This window comes from Triticum dicoccoides, chromosome 6B, assembly GCF_002162155.2.
Source record: "Triticum dicoccoides isolate Atlit2015 ecotype Zavitan chromosome 6B, WEW_v2.0, whole genome shotgun sequence".
Lineage (NCBI taxonomy): Eukaryota > Viridiplantae > Streptophyta > Magnoliopsida > Poales > Poaceae > Triticum > Triticum dicoccoides.
This window is the reverse complement of record NC_041391.1, coordinates 266,723,322-266,734,636: the sequence shown is the minus strand read 5'-3', so window position 1 is coordinate 266,734,636 and position 11,315 is coordinate 266,723,322.

The window sequence follows — 11,315 nt, the reverse complement described above, 5'->3', positions numbered from 1 at the left end:
TTTGTAATTTTGTTTGTACCTCAAAAAATGATATTAAACAAAAAAATTGTAATTATTGATTTGTAATTAAACAAAATTCTATATATATAAACATGGTTCATGACAATAGATATTTTTATGCTTGTTACATATATTAAGGGTATCACAAAAAAACATAGATGAAACAAATAAACTTTGTTAATGTTGGGTTATTTGTTTTAGTTTCTGTTTGTCAATTTTCCATAGCCTATCATTTAATTTAAAATAGTTTAAGCAACTTCAAACGCCTACTAACTTATATGAACATTATAGATTGTTGTTTTCCCCGAATTATTCTGTTTGTAAAATGATTTAAGCAGCATTTTTTTCTAATATAACCAAATGCTTTTCTTATTATCAGATAAACAGTTGTTTTAGTTTCAGATACAGTTCTATTATATATTATACATAGTTTTATGATGTAGTAAAAAATATTAAATATATTTTAGTATAGATATAAATTGATGGTTCCGACATACGCACTCATGCAATGATGACAGACCGCACTGAAACACCGCGAGAAAAGGTGCATATAACTAGCCTTACTCTGTATCTATATTATATACGATAAAACAAATGGTGTATTTATATTTTTGTTTTTTCAGAATATAGTATACATGGATATGGACTCTGGAGATGCACAGAAAAAATCCATTGAAGGTTCAGATGCAATGTCGCTGCAAGGGGCCGGAAAATCACAACATAATCACGTCGAAGAGGTTATATCTCATAATAAACCAAAAAGGATGCTAATTTACATGTTATCCCACAAGGTATTTTTTTATATTATTATCAACATTTTTTGTGATATTATCTTTTGTATTCAACTAATTTGGGTTTTATTGTTTACTAAGCTGGCTCACTTTTTTATGAATTTCATAGACTATGTTTGTACCCCTAGAGATATTACAGTCATCGAATCAATCAAGTCTGCCCTTAAGAATACCCAGTTTATGGACATTGGAGATGCCTTGTTAGCAATAGACGATTTGGAATGCCTTATTAAAAATGACATGTTCTTACATGACGGTGTAAGACCAATTGCACAATCTTTGTAATTAATTGATTATATATAATATCATAATTTATAAATATAATCTAAATATTATTTGCAGGTGATAAATGCTTGCATATATTGCATGCTTGCTCACGAGCATCTACAAGACAGGGCGGGTGAAAAGGTACACATTATTAGCACGTCTGTATCGGGCCAGATAAAAGAAGACGGGGAAAGAGACATAGACCCATCAAAATATCGTCGCATCGTGTGTCATGTTAATAGTTATCTACAACAAGATATGGTTAGTTTTTGTCTCGTAATCCATGCATATAATTATGGATTGTTTTTATTTAGTTCATATGTTTAATGATTTATTAATAACTAAATATAATTGTGACTGTGACCTGTATCTTATTTACACCAGTTGTTCATTCCGATTGACATGCCGGGCTACCATTGGTATCTAGCAGTTGCCAACGCCAAAAAATGAGAGATCCAAGTATTGGACTCACTTGGTGAGAATGTCAAACGCAATGACCTTGCTACTACGGTAACTATCTATTTCTTTTCTCATCTTCCCATTTATTTTGTTTGACTTCATCCTTAACATTTCTCATATATATATATATATATATATATATATATAAGTTATTAGGGCTCGAGAAATGGCTGAAACTTGCAGAGCATAGTCCGGAGTTTATCAAAGGTCATAAGTGGCCTGATCTCAATATTACAAAATGGACGGTTGTAGAGAAAATTCAGGAGGTAATACAAACCGATGGGTAAGCACTTGTTTCAATAGTTTGTTTTTAGATTCATCTGTGTGATATTCTAAAGCATTATTTTATAATATTATAGCATATCATGTGGATTGTTCATGCTAACTTATATGGAATACTGGACACCACATGGACTGTCAGACTAGTTTACGCAGGTATTTCAGTTTTATACATTATCTCATAATGTTTTATCAAAATATCTTATAAATTGTTTTTATATTTTTTTGTAGGAGGATATGAAACATTTTCGACAAAAAATAGCAATTATTTTGCTCGATTCAGAGCTTAATAAGTTAAAAGGACGTCCCATGTACCATCAACCTCTCAACAAAGAAACTTTAGCTAATTCTGATCTTGAGATCCTGGATAATCCATCTGACGTGGTCAAAGAGAAACGTCCCGCCCCAATCACTATCATTCTCACGGACCAACGTGAAATACTTGTTGGCCTCTGCAACTACATCATGTCGATCAATGATGCTGGATCTTTGGAGTAAGTATCATGTATCAATATTTAATGTGCGGATGTATATTATTGTTCTTCTTACCATCCAAATTACAGGAAAGTATGGGTCCGGAGCTCCACACCCGATCCAATGAGATTAAGTCTTAAGAAACTTCAGTGCATACTTAACATGGAGCAGCCCATGGACAATGATTGCTTCAACACCACCGTGCTTATGCTGGCACGTGACGAGGGAGTATTGTTCACAGACCCTCCTATACACTATATGGATCTATGATTTTGTGTAAGTTACCGTAACTCTTCATTCTAGGTGCCATTAGTATCAACATGTTGAAACAATATATTTTTTCTTTTACTTAGTCCATGCTGCTAGAGTCAACACGAGGTCAGAAGTTTTGTGAGAAGGAAACTATCCAGACGTTGGCAACATTATTTGATAGCTGGCCTGGGATGGAGACCGACATCTCATCTTGCAATAAGGTAAATAAAATATTTTGACCATTGTAATCATGGTTTGTTTTTGTTTCTAATAGCTCCACTTGTAGATTTATCTTCCCTATGCATCCATCGATCGATACATCCTGTACATCATCGACAAAGAGGCACGTCATCTATATATTATGGATCCTATTCAATCATCACAATCGTCAGAGGATAAAAACTTGAGGCATTCACTGAAATTAAAAAGTTTTTCAAGGGATTTCAAAGAAGCACTCGAAATAAAGCTGCCTGGGTGGAATTCTGATATATCTAAATGGCATCGTTTATTTCCGGCCGGTGTTCCAACGAGTATAGACGGGTAATGAATTCATAACAAGAATATTTATTTTTGTTATCATCATATTATTTATAATATTAATTGAAAGTTTTCCAGGAATATGTCTGGCTATTTTGTTTTTCATTTTATATTCTGGTGGAACGGTAAAGAATTGGTCAAGCCGGTTTGCGCGGTGAGTATTGTGGGTTACATGTTTTAAGACCTTCTCCGTGAATTTTTCATACAAACTACATTTGTTTTTTCTGCAGGATGGGTACGAATTGAGGAAGCATTTTTTATTATACTTGCTAAAACATCACGGGAATGAAGCTAGAGGAAACTTTCCTGATATTGTGAAAGAATTTCTTAAGCGCATCATCTAGATATTAATATTTTTGTAATAGATATTAAGTTGTAACATCACTCAGCTTGTGACATTGCAATAATGGACTTCAGTTTGTGTTATATTGTTTGTATGTGTGAATTTTAACATGTAACTCTGGTAAAATATTTCAAGAGCCCGTGGCAACGCACGGGCACTCTACTAGTATGGGTAGTACAAGAGTAGATCTACCACGAGATCGTAGAGGCTAAAACCCTAGGAGCTAGCCTATGATGGTATCTATCTATCTATCTATCTATACCTCTATACCTATACTAATTACAGACTCCCAAGTAATTACCATGTTAATCAGAAATTAGGAGCCGTTCATCTGGCGGGACCGAGTTATTACGATGGAGATTAACTCATGTTATTTTCGCTTAATTACGTGCTTAATTCGCAAAAAAAAAACTAAAGGCCCACGTTCCTTTCACCGAGGAACCTGAAGGCCCACGTTCTTTCACAATGGTTGTACAAAAAAGAAGCCCCACAGTCACCTAGAAAAACCCACAGTCCTTTTAGCATGGTTGCCAAAAAAATGTCCTCCCATATCCCTAACCTGATGACGCCCATCGCTTGCCATGGACTGCGCCGCCGCCCTGCTCCCCACCGATCTCGCCGCCGCCCTGAGCCATAGTGTATCGGCATGGAGGTGCGGGCTGGTATCCCGTTTTGTCCCGGCCACGGGGTGGCCGGTCAGCCGTTTGGCGCTCGAGTCCATATTCCTCGGCTGCCAGGACTTCAGTCCATCTATATGTGAGCAGGTCTTGATCAGCTTGTTGTTGCTGCTGCTTCTTCTTCAGGCTCCTTGCAGTGGCTACAAGCCTACGCTTGAAGCGCTCTTACTCCACGGGATCCTGAGGTACACCGAACTCGTTGTCGCCGAGGCTGATCTCGTCTTCAGAGTGAGGCATGTAGTTGTCCTCCTCCGGGTATGCGTCTGTCGCCTGTTCTTCTGGGATGACTTGCTCGTCTTCCTGTTCGGCCTGCTCAAAGGCGGGCTGATCAGGGTCATATTCTTCTTCGGCGCCATCCGGATTACTTTCGCCTCCGGGGCCGGTGTTGCTATGGCGGGGCTTGGAGCGGCGCCAACGACTCCCATTCTTTGATTTTCTTCCCGAGGGGTTGTCCTCCATTGCCTCATCGCCGTTAGTTTCCTTCGGAGTGTCCACCATATATATATATATATATATATATATATATATATATATATATATATATATATATATATATATATATCGTATGAAGAGGTGGTCGTCCACCGCCCGGTGAGCGGTGGCTCCTGTGATTCTCCTACATCATCGTCCATACTGTCGATGTCTTCGGAGTCGAAGTCAAGCACGTCGGTTAGATCATCGATCGCGGCAATGAAGTGGGTGGTGGGTGGGCAACGAATTCCATCGTTGTTTGCTTCCCACTCGAGCCGGACATAGTTCGGCCCGGAGTCTCCTGACAGGGAGAGAGACTTCAATAAGTCCAGCATGTCGCCAAAGGGCGAATGCTGAAAAACGTCCGTCGCGGTGAACTCCATCACCGGAGCCCAACCAGGATCGGCGGGCTCGGGGGCGCGCGGACTGGAACCTGCGTCCGGATATGAATCCAGGGGTCCAGAGTCACAGGATCCCTCAGAGGTGAAACCTGGGTTCAGCTCCATCGCCGATGAAGGTACGGCCTGCGGGGCGGGTCTGGCCCTTCGTCCTTAGGCGAAGCGACTTGTCCCAGATTTATATCCGAGGCTTCTGCGGGGACGATATCCCGAGTTACGCCTGACAGCAGGTCTAAGCCGTGCTCATCGCGACTGTTCGGAGTTTCTGGCGCTGGCCCGAATCCGTCGAAGATCAAGTCTCCGCGGATATCCGTTGTGTAGTTCAGGTTTCCGAACCTTATTTGATGGCCGGGGGCATAGCTATCGATCTGCTCCAAGTGGCCAAGCGAATTGGTCCATAGTGCGAAGCCACCGAACACAAAGATCTGTCCGGGGAGGAAAGTCTCACCCTGGACCGCGTTGTTAATGACGATTGAAGGAGCCATCGAGCCTGACGGCGATGTCACAGAGGAACTCTCAATGAAAGCACCAATGTCGGTGTCAAAACCGGCGGATCTCGGGTAGGGGGTCCCGATCTGTGCGTCAAGGCTGATGGTAACAAGAAGTAAGGGACACAGGTGTTTACCCAGGTTCGGGCCCTCTCGATGGAGGTAAAACCCTACTTCCTGCTTGATTAATATTGATGATATTGGTAGTACAAGAGTAGCTCTACCACGAGATCATAGAGGCTAAAACCCTAGGAGCTAGCCTATGATGGTATGAATGTAATTTTGATCAGCCTTCTAAGGACCAACCTCTCTGGTTTATATAGACACTGGAGAGGGATAGGGTTTACATGGAGTCGGTTACAAGGAAGGAAATATAATATCCGGATCTCCAATCTTGCCTTCCACGCCAAGGAAAGTCCCATCCGGACACGGGCCGAAGTCCTGAGTCTTATATCTTCATGCTTCAATAGTCCGGACGTTGTACACAGTCTGGCTATCCGGATACCCCCTAATCCAGGAATCCCTCAAGCATCAACACCAAGACGGTACCTGACTGAGTCAAGTTGCAGTTGCATGCTCCTTTATATGTACTCTCACAGTTTGATGTACACTAACACTTTCCATATTCGTTGTTGAACTAGCACCACGGCGCAAGCGGAAACAGACATCAGGGATAATGCTTGACAGATTAACAAAATCTAAAGGAGGAAGAATGGAGATCTGTTTTGAGGCAGGTTTAAAAAGGCCACGTGATGCTACAGAGTCAGCCAAGTTAGTACAGAGGCAGCCGTTGCCGTTAGGTGTCATGCGCGTATCCTCCCAACGTGGATCCAGTACAGGAATGAGAAAGACAATACCCAGTTTAACACCTTCCTTGACCATTTATCCGTAAGTAATGTTATTCATCGCAATTAGTAATATTGTCTTGCTCTGTTCCATACTTTCTAGCTTCCTCCTAATAAGACTCACATTCTTTTTTCAACAGATGAGGTTCAAGTTGGATCCGAAAGATGATGCAACTAAACAAGCATGCACTCATGTTTTTCAGTCTGCTCTACGACAGTATCGGTACCACCTTAGAAAATCTCACTTTGAAGGCAAGGCTAACAATGAAATTGCCCAAACATCTCCAGTGGAATATATTACAAATGAAGACTGTACAACCCTCGTTAAACACTGGTCTGATCCAAAGTATCAGGTAGGCTATATGTATTTGATCAGACCACATATTGAACTTGTATTTATGTATGTGCCTTACAAGTGTATCTTCTTCTAGGCTAACTGTTTGAAGAACAAAACCAACCGTTCTAAAGTGAAATTCCAACAGACAACAGGATCTCGTAGCTATATTGCACACTGCGAGGCTCTTGTAAATAGCTGCTACTTCCTTCTTTTTTTGTGCCATATTATCGTATCTATATTGAATTGTTCCAAATATATAGAAAAGCCCGTGCGGACCAAAAAGAACCTGAACCGAATGCAGTGCAAATCTTCAAGGATTGCCACACTAGCAAGATGAAGGGCATGAGCACACCAGTTCAAGCCGCTGTTGTAAGTCCTTACTCCTCCTGCCTTTAACTGATTGGTACTGTGATGTATTCATTTAACTAATTGGTTTGCAGCCAATGTCAGTTACTCTGTTCACTTTTATACACAGTTTTCTTAACGTATCATTTCACCTTACATGGTTTAAAAGAAACGAAGGATATTCTTTTGGTCTTGATCTGTAATCTAGTTGTTATGTTCACGTGCGCACACAATGATAAAATAGCCTATTTGTTTTATATCTGTTTGCCCATGATATGAATGATGTCATACTATGTTCATCCTACTTTAAACCATGTCTCTTTATCCTTAGATGTCAACGAATGTGAGGAAATAGATAATACAGTAGGCATGCTACATGGACATATGTTCCGAAAGTGATTTTATTATGTAGTTGGCACTACAATACATGCTAATGTATTACAATAGTTCACCAAAATAAGTTATGTATAAACGTTTAACCTACTTTGTTTGTTTTTGTCTCATTAGTAACTTATCTGGTACACTAATCTACAAGTTCAAACTTTCAGGAAGCTATGGAACAAATGATTGAACAGCCACAACCACCTGAAGGTGACGAGGCTACTACAGGCACAATGTCACCTCTTGCTGCAGTGCGTCAGTATCTCTCCACTAACAGTGCAAAAAGCACCTTCCTGCGTAATTCTGGGTTGGTTGTCAAGGTAACCTCGTCCAAATCGCCTACTGAACAAAATCTTCCTGCTAGACAGAGTGATATATCTGTGCTCGAGACACAAGTCCAATCCCTAATGGACGTTGTTTTGGAAACAAGAATAGTGGTTGAGAAATGTCGTCAAGATATGAATGGTTTTGAAACCAGACTATCAGACATTCGCTTCGTTGTTGAAGAGCAATGGCGGAAAAAAGGTGGAGATCATGCTACTCCATCAGATTCTACAGCCTGAAACATTAGCACTCAGGTCAAATGATCTGTGCTTCTATACATCTGATGGTGCTTTTATCTGGAAGGACTGAAAACTTTATGCCAACAGGCCTTTTGTTGTATGATTGGAATTTATTTTGTTGTGATACAACATTTATGATGCTGCCACAGACTGCAGTAATTACAACGCTATTTTTGTATAGTGTAGGTTTATCTTAGTAATGTATTCGGCCGAAAGCTTCGTAGGAGCCCAACATGCCAACATTCGTCGGGCCCATTCCAATTGGGCTAAAAATGATTACGGGCCGAAATTGGCATGTAGCCCACTAAAAATATCTAGGCTTAAATCAGTATAAGCTTTCAAATTTTTCTAGTAGGCCTGTGCCCATAGTGGGCCTTTACCAGGCCTAAACATAATTTGGGCCCTCAGTAAAAATAGGCCGTTTACAGGTGTAAATATCTCGAGCCCATAAAAAACATGGGCCTTTAATAGACCGAAAGTGAGATTGGGCCCTGATTGTGCCAAATAACCCACTGGACTTAGGAGGCTGAAATGGTGGCCCATTTACGATGCGGATATTTGATAGGCCGAAATTCGGACGAGCCGTAAATGCGCCGACCTAATACACGGGCCTTTAACAGGACAGAACTTCGGTCGGGCTAGATTATCGTCATTTTTATATGGGCCGTTAATGGGACCGATATGACGTTGGGCCACATATGGCCCATGGTTTACGTCCGGCGTTAACAGGCCGAAAATGACAATAGGCCGAAAGTGGCCCAAATCTTTAGTGGGCCTCTAACAGGCCGAATGACAGTCATGGCTGAATATGACCCAAATCCTTCATGGTCGTTTATGGGCCGAAAGTTTTGATGGCCTGTAAATGGGACCAAATGAAGCTGGACCTTTAACACGCCGGAAATACACCGGGCCGTAATTCGGCCCAATTACTTAACAGACTGTTAACGGGCCAGAAGTGACCATGGGCCGCATTGATGACAAGTTTAGACTAGGCCGTTGACGGACCGATTTGACAGAGATTGTTGGGCCTTTAGCTGGGCCGGCCCATTATGGTCTAACGAATCTTGTGGGCCTTTAGCTGGGCCAGCCCATTGTGGTCCGCAAAATCTTGTGGGCCTTTAGCTGGGCCGGCCCATTATGGTCCGCTAAATTTTGTCGGCCTTTAGCTGGGCCGGCCCATTATGGCCCGCTAAATCTTATGGGCCTTCGGTTGGGCCGGGCCATTTAAACTTTGTGGGCCACTTTTGGGCCGGTCCACGTGTCAACATATCATAGGCCCATCTCGACCGTTGGATGAGTGACACCAGTGCCAACGCGGAGCTGACACGTGGATCCATCAGCCAATGAGAATTTTACACGTGGAAAATCGGCATTGGTCGTGGCTGTTAACGGGTTATCAGATCCAAAATCCGACCCGATAGCTTAATGGCGTTCCGTTATGGTGGATGTCACATGTCGGTCACCCTTGACGAAAGCACTTCTGTGACGTGCGATTTATCGTCATGGAAGTGGACACTTCTATGATGATAATTTTGGTAATGTCATGGAACACTTCTACGACAGCACAGGTATGACTATCTTGATTCTGTCATAAAATCATCATGGATGTACATGCATGACAGAAAACGCGACCTACTGTGACAAACACGTATCATCACGGAAGTGTATTTTTTTTGTAGTGTGGCTTTATTTTGTAGAAATTGTTGATCTCTCATGCTTCACGTATATTATTTTGAGAGTCTCTTAGAACAACATGGTATTTGCTATGGTTATAAATTTGGTCCTAGAATGATGGGCATCCAATTTAGGTATAATAAAAACTATCATATAAACTGAATTGGATGCCAAGATCAATTTGATACTTGATAATTGTTTTGAGATATAGAGGTGGTAATATTAGAGTCATGCTAGTTGGGTGATTATGAATTTAAAGAATACTTGTTTTGAAGTTTGTGATTCCCGTAGCATGCACGTATGGTGAACCGCTTTGTGATGAAGTTGGAGCACAATTTTATTTATTGATTGTCTTCTTATGAGTGGCGGTCAGGGACGAGCGATGGTCTTTTCCTACCAATCTGTCCCCCGAGGAGCATGCACGTAGTGCTCTATTTTCAATGGCTTGTAGATTATTGCAATAAGTATATGAGTTCTTTATGACTAATGTTGAGTCCATGGATTATACGCACTCTCACCCTTCCACCATTGCTAGCCTCTCTTGTGCCGCGCAACTTTCGCCGGTACCATACAGCCACCATATACCTTCCTCAAAACAGCCACCATACCTACCTATTATCAATAATGGCATTTCCATAGCCATTCTGAGATATATTGCCATGCAACTTTCCACCATTCTGTTTATATGACACGCATCATCATTGTCATATTGCTCTTTGCATGATCATGTGGTTGACATCGTATTTGTGGCAAAGCCACCTTCATAATTTTCATACATGTCACTCTTGATTCATTGCATATCCTGGTACACCACCGGAGGCATTCATATAGAGTCATATCTTGTTCTAAGTATCGAGTTGTAAGTAAATAAAAGTGTGATGATCTTCATTATTAGAGCATTGTCCCAAGTGAGGAAAGGATGATGGAAACTATAATTCCCCCACAAGTCGGGATGAGACTTCGGACTTCATATAAAAAAAGAGAAAGGCCAAATAAAAAAATAAAAGAAATTAAAAAAATGAGGGAAAAAGAGAGAAGGGACAATGCTACTATCTCTTTTCCACACTTGTGCTTCAAAATAGCACCATGATCTTCCTAATAGAGAGTCTCTTGTGTTGTCACTTTCATATACTAAGTGAGAATTTTTCATTATAGAACTTGGCTTGTATATTCCAATGATGGGCTTCCTCAAAACGCCCTAGGTCTTCGTGAGCAAAAGAAAGAAGGGACAATGCTACTATCCTTTTTACTACACTTGTGCTTCAAAGTAGCACCATAATCTTCATGATAGAGAGTCTCCTATGTTGTCACTTTCATATACTAGTGGAAAATTTTCATTATAGAACTTGGCTTGTATATTCCAATGATGGGCTTCCTCAAAATGCCCTATGTCTTTGTGAGCAAGCGAGTTGGATGCACACCCACTTAGTTTTTTTTGTTGAGCTTCCATACATTTATAGCTCTAGTGCATCCGTTGCATGGCAATCCCTACTCATTCACATTGATATCTATTAATGGGCATCTCCATAGCCCGTTGATATGCCTAGTTGATGTGAGACTATCTTCCTCATTTTTTGTCTTCTCCACAACCACCATTCTATTCCACATATAGTGATATGTCCATGGCTCACGCTCATGTATTGCGTGAAAGTTGAAAAAGTTTGAGATTACTAAAGTATGAAACAATTGCTTGGCTTGTCATCGGGGTTGTGCATGATTAAATACTTTGTGTGA